We start from the raw sequence: 16839 nt of genomic DNA, 5'->3' as shown, positions 1-16839 counted from the left end.
ACTTGCGTGATGGTAAGCTCCCAAATGATCCAAAAGAATCACGGTCGCTAAGGACCAAGGCTGCCCGTTTTTGCTTGGTAGACGACCAATTATATCGGCGGTCCTTCTTCGGACCACTGGCCAAGTGTTTGGAACCCGGAGAGACGGAGTATGTGATGAGAGAGGTGTACGAAGGGACATGTGGCAATCACTCCGGTGCTGATGCTCTGGTCCGAAAGATTATCAAGGCCGGTTATTATTGGAACCGGATGGATGAAGATTTAAATTTTTTTATCCGTAAATGCGATGGATGTCAGAGGCATGCTCCGATGATTCATCAGCCCGGAGAGTTGTTGCATTCAGTGGTGTCACCCTGGCCTTTCATGAAGTGGAGAATGGACATCGTCGGTCCGTTACCATGGGCACCAGGTAAAGCCCGTTTTGTTTTGTTTATGACTGATTATTTCTCTAAATGGGTTGAAGCGCAGGCCTTTGAAAAAATCAGAGAAAAGGAGGTCATCGACTTCATATGGGATCATATCATCTGTCGCTTTGGCATCCCCGCCGAGATAACTTGTGATAACGGGCCCCAGTTCGTGGGTGGCAAAGTCAACAAATTCCTCGAAGGGTTGAAGATCAAGAAAATTGTATCAACTCCGAATCACCCGTGTGCAAACGGATAGGCGGAATCCACGAACAAGACAATAATCCAAAACCTAAGGAAAAGACTTGAAGCATCAAAGCACCATTGGAGAGAAATACTGCCGGAGGTATTGTGGGCTTACAGAACCACATCGAAATCGAGCACTGGGGAGACTCCCTTCTCGTTGGTCTACGGGGCTGAAGCTCTTATCCCCGTAGAGGTTGGTGAACCGACCCTCCGGTTCCGATATACAACCGAGGAGTCAAACGAGGACATGGCCGTAAGACTCGACCTCACGGACGAGCTTCGCAAAAACGCGCTGGTCCGTATTGCCGCCCAGAAACAAAGGGTGGAAAGGTACTACAATCGGAGAGCCAATTTTCGTCATTTCCAAGTTGGGGACTTGGTGCTCCGAAAAGTTACCTTGAACACCAAGAATCCCAACAAAGTAAAACTGGGCCCGAACTGGGAAGGATCCTACAAGATAACCGAGGTAACGGGCAAAGGATCATACCAGTTGGAGTCCATGGACGGGCAGCGGCTGCGCAATAACTGGAATGTGGCTCATCTAAAGAGATACTACTGCTGAGGTAAGAGTACCCCGTGTTTTCTCTATTTTTGACCTTTCTTTTTTGCAGAAATCCGAGTACCAGGCAAAGAAAAGAATCCAAATCTGAAAACACGTGTTGCACTCTTTTCCTTAGTACGGTTTTGGCCCAAAATGGGTTTTCCGATAAGGTTTTTAATGAGGCAACAAGTACAACGTGTTACTTGATAAATATAAAGGGCAAGTGCCCGGATTCTCGGGGTCACACCCAACGAATGGGGACTTAATAGCACTCACCCGATCTTGCAGCTCGGCCAAGAGCTGGGGGACTATCACACCCACTCCGGAAGCCGCCCTCGACAAATAGCACTGGGCCAAAAATGTTAGGTTTCGATGTAAGGACCAAACGATCAAAATGAATCGTGTCCACCAATTGTTTGCTATGGCAAAAGAAAGGTCGGACCTTCCGCTATAGGTTTCGGTGTAAGGACCAAACGATCAGAATGAATCGTGTCCATTTAGTACTTGCTACGGCAAAAGCAGAAGGAAACAAAATCCTCATGTATACAAACACTTTGTAATGCAAAATTATCGAAAGTTTGGATAAGCAATATCTCGGTTATCTTCCTGTTAAAAGACTTTACCTTGGTGATAAACGCCGTATCTCGGCACTGCTTCATTCATACACACCCTATACCGGGCTATATGGCCGAAATTCGACAAAGGCGACAAGTTCATAGCGAACCAAGCCAAAATCATTAAAAAATTCGAACTAAAGCAGCGAGGTCACAACGATCTGAGCCGAAATTTTCTAACCTCCCCAGGTGGGGACTGTTACGTCAGAATTCAGCCAAGGCTGAGATTCGGGTGCCCGAATGAACACCGGCCCTAAAATATTACCGAAAAATACCGGCCCTAAGGAAATGCCTGTCGTGATTCGGAGGCGTCTGAGTCCACAAAGCATTAGGTAAGTCCTACGGGCACAGTGAGCTAAATGACTACGAGTCAACTTGTCCTTAAAACAGACCAACAATTCGGACAAAAATAATAGTGAACATTCAAACAAAGAAACAAGAAAGATGCGTTTTTCATTTATACAAAGGGGTGTTTTTACATCAAAAAACCAAAGTCCTAAAAATAAAATAAAGAGAGAAGCAAAGTGCAGGCCCTAATCTACCCGGAATGGCTGGAGCCAGAACGTTCGGACATTGTCCGCTCAGAGTCATCGGAGTCAGAACCGAGAGCATCCTTAGCCTCTCCCTCGATCCTTTTAGACTCGGCAATAAGGGCCGGAAGATCGGTGAAGCCATGCTCGGCTTGCTCAAGAGTGATCCTCCAAGATTTTCATTTCTCGTACTCAGCAACAACAGTAGACTGAGCCTCGGAGGCTTCCACGCTCTTCCAAGCTCCGTCCAATTCGGCCTCGGCCCCGGCTAACATCGCCGCTAGAGCATCCTGAGCCTCTCCAAGAACATTCTGTATTTGGATGGCCGATTAAAGCTCGTCCTGGAGAGTGTCATTTGCATCGGTCGTTTCCTTAAGTTCGTTCTTCAGAACATCGCACATCCGGGCCCTGCTCTCCGCTTTCTCTTCGAATACCCTTGCACGCTCTTGATATCGGGCACTCTTAGATTCGAGCAGCCGATTCCTCTCGGCCAAGCTCGCAGCATCCGACTTCACCGAATCCAGCTCCTCCCAGAGTTGGGAGAAGGTGGTTTCAAGCTCGCCGAGCCTCGAGGAAATTTGAGCGTTATCCCGGCTAAGGCTGATCTTCTTAGCTTCGAGGCTCCGATTGTATTCGGTCATGGCGGCCAGTTCACTCCTCAGCTGACGATTCTCAGCCTTCGCCGCGTCAAGCTCGGGCCAAAGATGGGACAGAGCGACTGCTCGGTTCAACTCCTCATCCTTCTCCTGAAGAAGGTGCAAATACTTCTCCGTTTCCCGACCCTGGGCATCCAATTGGCCCTTAAGATCGTCCATCTCTTGCTGGGCGCGGACGAAGGCCTCGTTGGCGAGCAGCACACTCTGCAAAAGAAAGCAAGTTAAAAACTTGAATGAGACAAGGTTAAAATTCTCAGTAAAGATATGTAGAGACGGCTAAAAATCTTACCCGGTTTCCCGCATGCATACCCTCGTTGATGAGGCATTTCCAGGTGACCCCGATCATCTTCCGCTTGTCCGAATCTGAGACAAAAGGCCTCAGATAGCTCGCTACGCCCACCAGACGGGAAAGGAAGCTGCAGTCCTCGGGGACGGTGACCACGACCAATTTTGTTCTCCTCGGCTCCACGCTTGGGGCCGGAAAAATGCGCACCAAGCTGTCCCTGGCCCCAGATTCGGAGGACCAGCTGGCCGACCTCGTGGCCCGAGGGATAGGGAGATGCCCGAATCCCGCAGCTTCGCCGGTAGCGGAGGGGGGGGGGAGGTGCCCGAGAACATATCATCAAACTCGTCAGGCCTCGGAGCCGGAGTAGAGGAACTTGGAGCAGCCTCAATATCTTCGGCAAAGCTTGGGGGCTCCGTAGTTGCAGCAGGCTCGTGCTCGGGCGTCAGATCAACGTCAATGGGGACTTCGATCTCCGGGACCGGCTCAGTCCTTTGACCAACTTCAGCAGCGGCCGCCTCCCCGGGCCTTCTTGTCCTTTACAGGGGAGCTTCTTCGGAAGAAGTTTCACCTTAAATGTTGACGAAGTCAATCGACCTTAGAAGAGTCGGGGAAAGAATTTTTTCCGCACCTGTGTATGAGACCGGGACCAGAAGTCCTTCAGCAGCAGATGGAAGGGATAGAACGGCAACAGCCTCCTCCGGGATCGGAGCCACGGGAGAATCGGCATCGATTCTCCGAACAATGATATCGGGCTCTGTTTCATCCCGTGAGGTACGGGCGACGCTCCTTGCCCTCTTCTTCGACTTTTGCCTTCTCTCCGAAGGCCACTTCCTTTTGGCAGCAGCAGCAACAGCAATGGCACGAGACGCACCCGCTGAATCGAACTCAGGTGCCGACGCTGTGGGTTCGGCGCCTGACTCCGGCCTGGGATCCACCGAGCCCTTGGGCAAACCTGAAATCCGAAGAGACAATAAGTACGGATAGTAAAAGATGCAGTGAACGCGGGTAGAAGCAAAGTATTACCGTGGTTCTGGGCGACCCATCGGCCCCGTGACAGGTGGGACCACATCCGGTTATCATGGGCATGCTGGCTGAGGAGTGCGGTGACCCATTCATTTAGATTACGAACGACCGGAGGAATGTATCCGTTGGCTGATAAAGGTAAGAAAAGCAATGAGAAAGCAGGATCGAAGAGTGACAAAACATACGAAGGCAATAACTCGAAGTTCAGGCTTACGCTTGTTGTTCCACTTTTCCGGAAAGGGCATGTGATCGTCCGGAATGATGTCCGAGGTTCGCACACGGACGTATCGCTCCAACCAGCCTCGATCTCCATCTTCATCCATCTTCGAAAAAAAGGGATTCCGGCTACGTTTTGCTAGTTTCATTACGCCACCCCGGAACAACCTCGGGGAATATAGGCGTATCAAGTGGGCCAACGTGAGCTCTTTCCCGACGTTATTGGCCAATAGCCGGAGACATGCTACGACCCTCCAAACGATCGGACCAATTTGTGCTAAGGTCACATCGTAGGTTCGGCACATGTCCAAAATGACCGGATCTATCGGATGATCGAGCTTTAGGGTGAAGGGATAAGTATAGACGTACAAGAAACCCTCCCGATGGTCGGTGACTGACTCATCAGGCCCAGGGGTAAAAACTCGGACCGGGCGATTGTCCCATCCATAGTCGGACCGGACGAGGTCAAGCCTATCCTCGGTAATGGAGGAGGGGTATCTTCCCACGTCATACCCTCTGTCGGATACGGAGGAAGGTTTTTCGACCTCTAAGTCCTTGCTAAAATTAGTTTTGGCCGGTATAATATCCGAGGCCGTGTGCTCGAAGGAGCCCTTTGCTTTAGAAGGAGAGACAGCCTCGGTTTTTTGAGACGAAACCGAGGGAATATCATGGGAAGTTGTTTCGGACATTTGGAAAAATGAAAAGAAGAAGTTGAATGGATTCGAAAGAGGAGATAAACAAGGTAAAAGAGCAAGGGGAACAGTCAAAAGATCCAAAAGATGGCAAAAACAACAGGAGGAAGCAGCAACAGGCGAGAATAACGAGTAGAGAAGGTAGCGGTATCGATCCTTTTCACGTAGTGCAAGCAGCGGATCAACAAGAATCGAGTTTTTCAGATAATTTTGAGTAAAGATATTGAATGTGTAGAAGGCAGAATGTTTGAAGCGGAAAGGATTAATCGAAGAACTAATTTCAAATGAAGAAATGGAGGAGCCTTATATAGGCATGGGACCGTGGCGGTTATGATTCCCCGGCCAATCCGGGAGCGCCACGTGTCCTCATAATTAATGAGGAATGACTTGGAACGACGTGCGTGCGGTGGTTTGTCAGAGCAGACCATCCGGGACGAGACACGTGGCCGATGGCTGAGGAACGTGGGGCAACTGTTCCCGCCAAAAACGAAACGATAGCAACGGACAAAAGGAGTCACCGGCTTAGTGATTCATCCACTCCCCGTCACTCCGACAAAATCTACGATCCGGGAAGTGTGGGGACTATCTGTATACGGTAAAAACTGGATATATGCTAAACCGGGGAGACCAAAGGCCGAGGGAAGAAAGGGACGAGAACGCGCATGAAGGTCCCCATTCCGAGCTGGGGAAGCGTTTGGACCGGAGCAAAGGAAGGGCGTCGTTTGGTTTGTTTCTTCCATGACCGGTTGTCTGAGGTTGTATGTCCGTTTAATCGTGGCCGGTAGTCCGGAAGATCCGTTGCGCAGTTGCCACGCGTCAATGGCGTCCTGCTGTGTTCAACTGCCAATCGTACGGGTGTCAGACCGTACGGTCTACCTAATCCAACCTAATCCAACTCAGAACTTTTCCTTTATTTTATTATTTCTTATGTTGTATGAGGCCCATGGGGTAGCACTATAAATAAGGGGCATTGGCCTCCTTTTAGGGGGTTGGCTCCTGCATGACCAAAAAACTCTTGTAATAGAAAAGCACGCAAATCTCTCTTTCAATATATATCAGATTCGATCAACGTTTCTTGTGTTTAATTTTTACGTTTCCTTAGATCAAACACCGTTTATGTATCAATATATTCACGAGTACACAGCTAACCGTTGATCACCCATCGCTCATTTGTAGCATATTTATGCATTTCTTCTCTTTATCAAATAGGCATAAGATATAGCCACATATCCTATACGTCATCCACAAATTTAATTGATTATCCAAAACCGGGGTAAACAGTATGGCTGAACTTTAGTTATATTTTGCATAAAGTTTAGTCACACATTTGTAGAGCCTGTGCTTGGACGAAATTTTCACTTGTAATAGGTTACTGTTATTAAAACCAAGTAAAAAAAATGAAACCTATAGACTACAATATAGAGGGGGGAAAAGATGAACAAGATAATCGATGTGTCATGTATCATGCATTTTTTTAGAAACAAATTATAGCAATTCTTTTGTGTTATTCATGTAATGGTTGTTCCCGTAATCTCATTGGTATTTGATTGGTGAAGCTTAGAGGAGTATGTATATTGAGTAACATGCATCTCATAACTGATTAATTTAGAGCTGTCGCAATGGACTGGTGCAGCCCATTGGGGCTAGTCCATGCGGGTTAAAGAATTTGGCGAGCCAGGCCAGGCTGGCCCATCATTTTGATGGGCCTTAAAACAGCAAGCCCAACACATCATTACGTGGGCTACGGGCCTGGCCGGGCCAGCCCACATTTTAAAAAAAAAATCAAAATTATTTAATTTAAAATTCTAACGTAAATATTTGCAAGTATATATGACATGGCTTTACTACTTCTAAACAAATCCATAAATAAAATGATTCTAAAAATGCTTATTAAGTTTGGCTTCAAGTAAATATTTGATTGTATGACTTCGGTATGAAATCTCTACCATTCTATGCAAATGATTTGTGATGCAAACCCACTTGCCTCAAGGCCATTTACAAGGAGCCAAGCCCTGGAACTACAATACTTGCAAAGCCTATTTATGCAGCGGGAGGCTCTTGAGTATACTTTTGATGACCACCTTGGATCCCAAGTCCATTTTGTTGATGAAGATTGATTGGGGAGAAGAAGAGGAAATGGGAAGTTACCACAATGGCTAAAAGATGAAGAGTTGGCTATTCTTGCAAAGGAGAATTCAAGATTTTTAAGAAAGAAGAATAGCCAAACAAGGCCCTTGTTTCATTAAGGGTGTTTATGTCATTTTCCTATCTTTTATTTCTAGCATAGTATAAATAGTTCTCTTCTTCTTCATGGAAGACTTAGTCTATTTTGATTATTGATATTTTGAGATTGTAAACTCTTTTGAGTGTTGAGAGCTTGCTAAGCTAGAGATTGTGAATCTTGTGAGAGGATTGGTTATTAGGGTATCAAATCCCTATTGGTCATCCTAAGAGTTTGGTGCTCTTTAGATCCTAAATTAGAGGTCAAGTTAATCTAAGAACTTTGGTTGCTAAATTGGGTCTTTAGTTGTGTCAAATTATCTATCCTTAATTTTCTTGTCCTTTTTCCTTCATTTTCATTTTGATTATTATATCAATTGGTATCAGAGCTTGGATTAGATCTGTTCTATCAAATCTAGCCTAGGGTTTATTGCTAAAAAAAAATCTGGAAATTTTCCACCAAAAACGCCAAAAATTTTGTGTTTGTTTTGTTGTTAGATTCTTGTTCCTTAGTACGTTAGGGTTTCAAATCTTCAAATTTCGTGTCATTCGGGTCAATATTGAAGAATCTACTATTGTTGGGTTGAAGCTTTAGAAAAAGTTGAAGAACAACTTGGTGGGTTTTGATTTGTGACGAAATTGGGAGTTGATAACCATTGGGCTTTGTTCTACTAGGTTACGGGAGCCTAAATCCGAAATTTGGGGGTAAAATGAGTTGATTTGTAGGTAGCTAGAAATTTGAATGTTCATGTGTTCTTGAGCTATCTTCATAGATTCAAGTGGGGAAGAAGACTCAAAAGGAAAGTTAGATCCAAAAGTTTATATCCAAGTTTTGGAAAAGTATTTTTTAGCCCCAAATGGAATGATCCTAGGTTGAGTGGGTCCATTGTGTCAAAAAAAGTTAACAAACCCAGCCCAAGATCCAAGAAATCACGTGCTATACGAAATCACTGAAGCCACTATACGGTCCCACATACGGATCGTAAAAATTTTACGACCCGTATAATTTGGTCCGTAAAATTGGAGGCCCAAAAGTTACATTCTGTAAGTGATCTACGGTGGGAAAATACGGACCGTAAAAATTTTACGATCCGTAGATTTTGGTCCGTAAATTTGGTACCAAATTTTTGAGTTTCTGTCCCTGTTCTACGGACACCTTTTACGGTCCGTGAATTATATACGGGCCGTATAACTTCGACAACCCAATCCGTGAATTTGAGGTACATTTTCAATTCCAAATTTTCATTTCATCTCAATTCATTTATCAAAAAACTTCTTGAGCCTTGATTGTAAGTGATTGTTTCCCTATTCCTTAAGTAGGGAACAAAAAAAAAAAAAAAAAAAAAGAGTATAGAAATTTTTAAATTTTCGTTACTTCAAATTGATACCTTGGATCAATTGGGCTTCAAGACCGTGTTTTCAAATTATCACCTACCCGGGCCCGAAATTTTATTTATTTCCCAATTTTCAGCATTCCATTTTCTTGTGTTTCTCAACTAGTAGCCATTTAGTAGTTGTTCCTACTTGTGTTTGCTAGTTCTTGTGTCCGCATTTCTTTCGTACTAATTCTTTCGTGCTTTTCTTCGTTTTTGCTTCGTTGTTAATTTCTTAGTTCAAGTCCGTTAGATTGAATTGACTCGTCCATCTTTCTTAGTCTAACAAGAATCTATTCCGACCAAGAGTAGAATTTGAACCCTTGTGACTAGTCGACATTAACAAGCACACAATCTTTGGCGGAAGCAATTTGTGAGGCAACTAAAGGTGCGCATACTTGAGCGATTGTGAGTTGTTTTTACTAATCTAATGTGTTTGCTTGCTTTGTTGAGTGTCTTAATAGGTACCATGGCTACGGAGGATGAAACACAAGTTCCCACCGGGGAACTCACACTAGTTGATGTAATGAGGGCCTTACAAGCCTTGAATGATAAGGTGGGGAGTAGGGATGGTCTAATGGCAAACTTGGGAAGTAGGGTAGAAGCAATTGAAGGAGGTAGTAGGGAGGTCTCGTGTTCGCCCCGAGTGCAATACCAAGGAGGCACAAGTGGAGCTACTCGAAGCACTTCACTTACATTGTCACCCGGCACCTTCTATCATCTATATAACCCCACTCCCCAAAACACCCCCCAAAACACCCCTCAAAACACAACCCTCACCCCACCAAACAACATTCCCATAGGCCAACGGAACAATCCACCCCTACAAGATCAAACTCCAAATGACCCACATCCAAATGATCCACACCTAAATGCACCTATGCCACCCCAACACCATCCAAACATCCAACAACCAAATGACGATGAGATAGAAGAAGCTATACTCGAGCACGAATGATATGGTGACCAAGGTTGGAGGCAACGAGGGCAAGCACAAGGAGGTTATCGAGGGAGGGGGGGGGGGGGGGGAAGGCATGGTCCTAACCCTCACATGGGTAGGCAAAGAGGGTACCAAGGTCGTGACTATCAAAGTTATGATGATGATGGAGATTTCAATGGGAATCACGGTTATGGAGGAGGGCGAGACACAAGTCTCAATTCCATCAAGGTTACTCTCCTAACCTTCAAGGGAAGTAGTGATCCCGATACATTCCTTGATTGGGTGATGCATTGTGATAGAATCTTCTTGACGAATGACATGTCCGAGGTGAAAAAGGCGTCTTACGCCATTGCGCAATTTGAAGGGTATGCCTCCACATGGTGGGAAACTCAAGTGAAAGCAAGAAGAATTATTGGACTCCCGCCCACACCTACTTGGGATGAGTTGAAGGAGGCCATGCGGTGTAAGTATGTCACCGAACGCTGTTATACCCCATTTTAACCGGGTTAAATTAGAGTACAACATATTGGTGATTCCTGGGTTATTTAAAGTTAAGGAGTCGCCACCTAATTATTTACGGTGAATTAGGACACCTAAAGTTAACTAAAGTAATTATCTAAAGTTGATTTTATTTTAAAGTCTACGAAACCAAAAGATCTGAGTAAGGGTTCAATTAGTCTAAAGGGAAGGTATTAGGCATCCTTTAAGACCCATTAACAATGGTTAACCGACCGGACTTATGATTAGTTAGGCTAAGTGTAAATAATTATAGAAAAGAACCTAGCTTTTGTAAATGTGGCTAAAGTTACAGACCTGTAAGAATGCTATTTAAAAGAGGACTTGTAGAAAAACAACAATTATTTGTATAAAAGAAGATTTTGAGTGCTATTTAAAAGTAAGACTTACAAAAGACTATTAGTTCAATATAGACTATGTAAGAATTGTTTTAGCAAATATATGTTTCGAACGTTCAAAAAGAGCTAAAGTGGAGAAGTCATCCACAGAACTAGTTTGCCTTTTTATTTCTCAAAATAAACTAACATTAGTGTAAAATTTGTGATATTTTGAAGAAAAATTATGTTAGATGAATTAATTAGGCATGGGGAAATCATTGAAGGACCCGATATGCCAAAAATGAAAATCACGTTTTGAAAGAGTAAGTCAAACATCAGATAAAATATATGACTTTCAAAGTATACTTGAAATAGTGAGTAAAAGTTTTAAAGAAAAAACGTTCCTTTTTCAGAAAAAAAAAAGACTTTGAACGTTCTAATCAAAGAAAAGATAAGAATTGTTTTAAAATAACAAAGAAATGTGTTAGCTCAAGTTTGGGGAAAAGAATCAACATATCTAAGAAAATAAACTCGTATGATTTTTACGAACCCAAAATTAATTAATTAAGAGTTAATCAGAATATAGGCATTTATGTAAGCTACTGCTAATCCTAAGTGAGATGAACTGAAGATAATAAAATCTTAAAAAAACAAGCAAGGTTAAACAGTGATTAGATGATAATGAAAATAACTAAGGTAGACATTGAAGACTCCTTCTATTCTTTCACTGCTTATACAGTGCAAGAGATTGAAGAAAAATCCTAAACAAGGGGATGCAGCAGTAGTGATCGACTCCATCGTCGGACTTAGTAGAGTCTTGCATTAAGACCCCATCCTCGTTCCCAAGGTTCATGCAAATAAAGAAAAAAAATGAAGGAATTAGTAAAGGGACCAAGTCATTAATAGGCATGGAGATAGAATTAAAGGTGAAAGATGCGGGGATTGGGACATTAATTTCAGCCGATGAGCGTTAAATAATAGAAATAAGTGAAGCAAAAGGAAAAGAACTACATAAATTTAATTGACATTAATATGCGGAACACAGATCCCTTTGTATGATTCTAATTCAGTCTTGCTCAATGTAAATGGAAATATCAAGGCAGCGAGTAGCCAATGTCCAAGAAGCTAAAAGTTTACTATCAAATGAAATTAAACTTGAACCAAAGAGTCTTCTGCCAATCAGTAACTGAAATCATATTTTCACCAAGCCAAATTCCCAAAATACAATAAACAACATGTGCAGGAAAGAGAGATAATACACCAAACAGTTTCGGGTAGATGGGCAATATACCAAACAGTTTAGGAGAGAGGACATGCTGATTACCAAAATAAAAAAAGGAAAAGCGCACATGAGATAATGCTATAATTGGGATAGACTAACCAAACCCGCTAAGCTACCACCAGTAAACCTGTTAAGCGCATAACAGGAAATAAACCAATAAACAACTAACTACACCTAACTAGGCATATTAAGCATGTAAACAGTAAGTGAATCAACAAATAACTAACTAAAGTATACTTAACTTAGGCATAGGTAGACAGCAAAACAAAACAAACTAACAACCACAGAAAAAAAATGATTCATGTCGTATTGAAAACGTAAACAAAATGAATTAATCATAAGGCAAGAGGCATTTTGAAACTGTATGCTTAATCGGTAACGCAGTAAAGGAAACTTAACCGACATTCTTTACACAAATAAATTGCATAGCTTATAGTTGTCATTTTAATCCTTTTAAAATACAGTTGCTTTGTAATGACTTCAGTCCATATGGAAAGCAGACTGGACCAGTTAACTCGACACCGATTCACACAAAACAACAACATTCAACAGGGATATTCATAAATGGCAAGCATATGCAGGTTCAGTCAACAATCAATCACCAAAAGGACAGGATCAAGCAAGCATAATAAAGCCATTTGACAGTAATGATCAGCAAGGTTAAGAGACTAAGTGTCATGCTACCTAGACCCTGGAGGGACAGAACCAGTTCCAAGGCCTATGCAAGGCTATGCACCAAATTAAGGAAAACATCATAGAAGGGCGAACATACAACAACTTGAGCCTGCACATGATATAAGGTTTCCAGATACTACCAAACATGTGAAGGCTTATATGTTTCATATCTTTACATGAGCAACAAGGGCACCAACAGTTCAAGACGTGAGAGATGCAGCACACACAAACTAGAGACTACAGGGGAAAAGATATCCATCATACTTTATGGACACAAAGCAGGCAAACAAACAGATTAGCTTCAACATAAATAAAAATGACCACTGATAGACATATCCTAACCAGCAGATTGGCTTCAACATAGATCCCTAATGATCTTATCCGACTTGAACAAATAGCAATTGAGCCAAACATAATCCCTTGAACAACATGTCATGTAAACTAGCATTTCACCACATACCTAACCTATCGATAAATACATCGCAAACAGACCTACCAATCTTCTGATAGTAACAACAGTAAAACGTCATACTATTACAAACTTAACTAAAAATGTAAACATAACAACAACACGACCAAATAGAAACCCAAAAAAAAAAAAACTAAAGGAAGGAAAGTTACATGAATCGAATCAACATGAGTTTGATTGAAGAATACACTGACTTTAAACACCAAAATCACCTTAAACGAAAACCAGCAAATGACTAAACTAATCTAAACAGGTCCAAACAAACATGACTATGTCAAATTAGAGATCAAAACCATCATCATAATCATCCCCACGTAAGCTCGTACGAACATCTAAACGCCAACAAAACTGAAATTAAACTAAACTAAAATTAAGACCTAAACGAATAGATTCTGTCAACTTCTAAACTGCAAAACCCGAACTAAATTAAGACACGATCATACAAGCATCATTAAAACCAAAATCAAACTAACCAATCCGGAACATGCTCGATACTACAAGTCACTAACCTGAAGTTCAATCAACCGAAACAAACATGTGTGAATCACATAATTGCCTCTTAAACTACTAAACTGAAATTAAACTATTTAAAGAAAGATCGTTTACCTTCTTCGAGTGCAGTGAACTAGGCTCGATCCTCAGATTTACACTCGAACAGATTTGAATCCCAGTTCGAAACGAATCCGAAAGTTTTCATGTGAGAAATGTTTAAGAACGGGTAAAAAATGATATATCAAATGGTATGAAGTTTGGAGTAGGCTACTGATCAAAAAAAAAAATCTCTGAAAACGTTGAGTAATTCCCGGCTAAAGTTCACCGGGAAGAAAATCAAATTTGGAAGATGGTGGGTATCCCTCAAAACACTGAATCCCCCCTCCCCCCCTTTAAGATTCAATTCGCCCCCCCTTTATAGGGTTTCATTTGGTTTAAGAAAGAGAGAGAGAGGGAGGAGCGTAGGTGGTGGGGTGAAGAAATGATGAAGGGGAGCGGAGTGCGGCGGTGAGTGGAGGAGTGGGGTAGCGGCGGTGATGATAAAAAGGATAAAAAGAAAGAGAGGTAGGGTAGAGGTGGAGCGTGTGGCGGTGAGTGGAGGGAGCATAGTGGTAGGGTAGAGAGAGGAGTGAGGTGGGGGCGGCGGTGTGAAGAGGAAAAGAAAAAGGAGGAGAGGGAATGATGATGAAGGAGGCGGAAAAGAATAAGAGAAAGAGAGAGAATAGGTTTAGGGGGAGAAAAACAAATGGGTCGGGTCGGGTATTTTTTGGGCTGGACCGGGTAGAATTAGTTAATGGGCTGGGTAGGAAAATAATGTGGGCTGAATTGTTTTGGGTAGGGAATAATGTGGGTTGGTTGAATTAATTAGAGTATGGGTTGATAATTTGGGCCATTTATTTGGCTGAAATTGTTGACCCTTCATCCTCATTTAATTATTCTTGGGCTTCTAATTTAACAACTAGTACAATTCATAGAAGACAATTAATATTAAAAAAAACATATATATGGATTTAACAAAGTGTTGTTCTATAATTAACTTAACGAGTCCAAAATCCAAAAAAATGAAACGATGACGAACCAATTAAAAATTTGTGATAAAGTAATACTTGTAATGTTAAAAAAAATAAAAAATAGTAGCGTTATTAATAGTAGTAGCAATAATAAAAAATAAAAAAAAATAGTGAAAATAAAGTATTTAGCTTGTCAGTAAATTTAGAAGCCCGAGTAAATTAAAATAAATGAGGGACAAAATTGGGTGTCAACAAACGCTACAAGCAAGAACAACTCAAGAAGGTGTATACCTTAAGGCAAAACAAAAAGAGTGTGGAAGAATACTATGATGAGTTCCAAATTGTCAAGATGAGAATCGATTTTGACGAGGATGAGTTAAATGCTATGACTCGGTTCCGAGCCGGGTTAAATGGTGACATTGTTTCACAAATGAGACTCCACAACTATGGGAGCATTGAAGAAACCCTTCAAGCGGCTATTGAAATAGAGGAGGGTCTCAAGGAAGACAAAATCAATAAGTCAAGGGGCTATGTGAGTTCATGGAACAATAACAAAGAACGAGGAGCCTCCTCCTCCCATTGTCAAAAGAATAAGGGCCCCATGCAAGAAGCCAAGAAACCATTTGTGAAGAATTCTCATGTTGAGAAGCAAGTTGACAAACAACCTCCGAAGTTTGCTCCAAAAGAAGGAGGTACGAAAACTCCTATTCAATGCTTTAAATGTCATGACTTCGGTCATAGAGCAAGCGAGTGCCCTAATCGTAGAGCGTTTATTTTGAGAGACACTTATAGTGAAGATGAAGAAGAATGTGAGGAAGGAGATGATGAGGGCAATCATGAGAATGAACCTCATGATAGTGAAGGGGATGGTGTTGAGGGTGATGATGAGCCTATTGCACCTCTCTATGTGGTGCGAAGGACCATGATAAGAAAAGCAATGGATGACCCAAGTCGACGAGAAAATCTTTTCCATTCCAAGTGCATCATTAACCAAAACACTAGCATCATGATCATTGATAGTGGGAGTTGTGCCAATGTTGCTAGTACCACCCTTGTTGATTTCTTGAAACTTCCCACCACCCACCATGCAAACCCTTACAAACTTTAATGGCTTAATGAATGTGGGGAATTGAAGGTGACTCTGCAAGCTATCATCAAATTCACGGTTGGGAAGTATCACGATGAGGTGTTGTGTGATGTTGTTCCCATGAAAGCGTGTCATCTTCTACTTGGCCGACCATGGCAATATGATAGGTCCGTCAACCATAATGGGAGAACTAACCAATACGCCCTTGTCCACAATGGTGTCAAACATGTCTTGAATCCCATGACCCCCTCCCAAGTGGGTGAGATCTATAACAAAATGAGGGAGTTAAAGGAGAAGGGTCATGGTGCATTGCAAAAGAAGAATGTGGGGGACGAGGGAGTAGAGGAGAGTAGTTCTCAAGAGGTGAGTGGAAAGAAAGGAGAGCTTAGAGGAAAAACCAAGGTGTCGCTTTTGGAGAATTGTGGGGAAATTAGGGAGAAGTTGGGGGAGCGTCAACCGGTGATTCTCCTCATGCATAGGGACTATGCATTGCACACTTATGAACTAACCCCTTCTTTTCCTAGTTCTATTTCTTCTCTTTTGCAGGAATTTGATGATGTGTTCCCAACAGAACTCCCAAAGGGGTTACCACCCTTGAGGGGAATTGAACACCAAATTGACTTTGTCTCGAGGTCTCAATTGCCAAATAAACCGGCTTGTAGAGCCAACCCGGATGACACTAAGGAGCTCCAAAGACAAGTGGATGAGCTCCTTGAAAAGGGAGTTGTGAGAGAAAGTATGAGTCCTTGTGCCGTGCCCGTGATCTTGGTGCCAAAGAAAGATGGATCATGGTGCATGTGTGTCGATTGCCGGGCCATCAACAAGATAACGGTAAAGTATCGCCATCCCATACCTCATCTTGACGACATGCTTGATGAGTTGAATGGTTCATGCATATTCTCTAAGGTAGATCTTAGGAGTGGGTATCATCAAATCCGGATGAAACCCGGAGATGAGTAGAAAATCGCATTCAAGACCAAGTTTGGTCTATATGAATGGTTGGTGATTCCTTTTGGCCTCAATAACGCTCCTAGTACTTTCATGCGTTTGATGAATCATGTGATGAAACCTTTTATTGGCAAATTTGTGGTTGTTTACTTTGATGATATTTTGGTGTATAGTAAAACCATGGATGAGCATGTTATTCATTTGAAATGTGTGTTTGAAGTGCTTAGACAAGAACAACTTTATGCCAATGTTGATAAATGTTCCTTTTGTGTGGATGAAGTTGTTTTCTTGGGATTTGTTGTG

Source organism: Lycium barbarum, chromosome 4 (genome assembly GCF_019175385.1).
Source record: "Lycium barbarum isolate Lr01 chromosome 4, ASM1917538v2, whole genome shotgun sequence".
Lineage (NCBI taxonomy): Eukaryota > Viridiplantae > Streptophyta > Magnoliopsida > Solanales > Solanaceae > Lycium > Lycium barbarum.
This window is presented reverse-complemented; position numbering follows the sequence as displayed.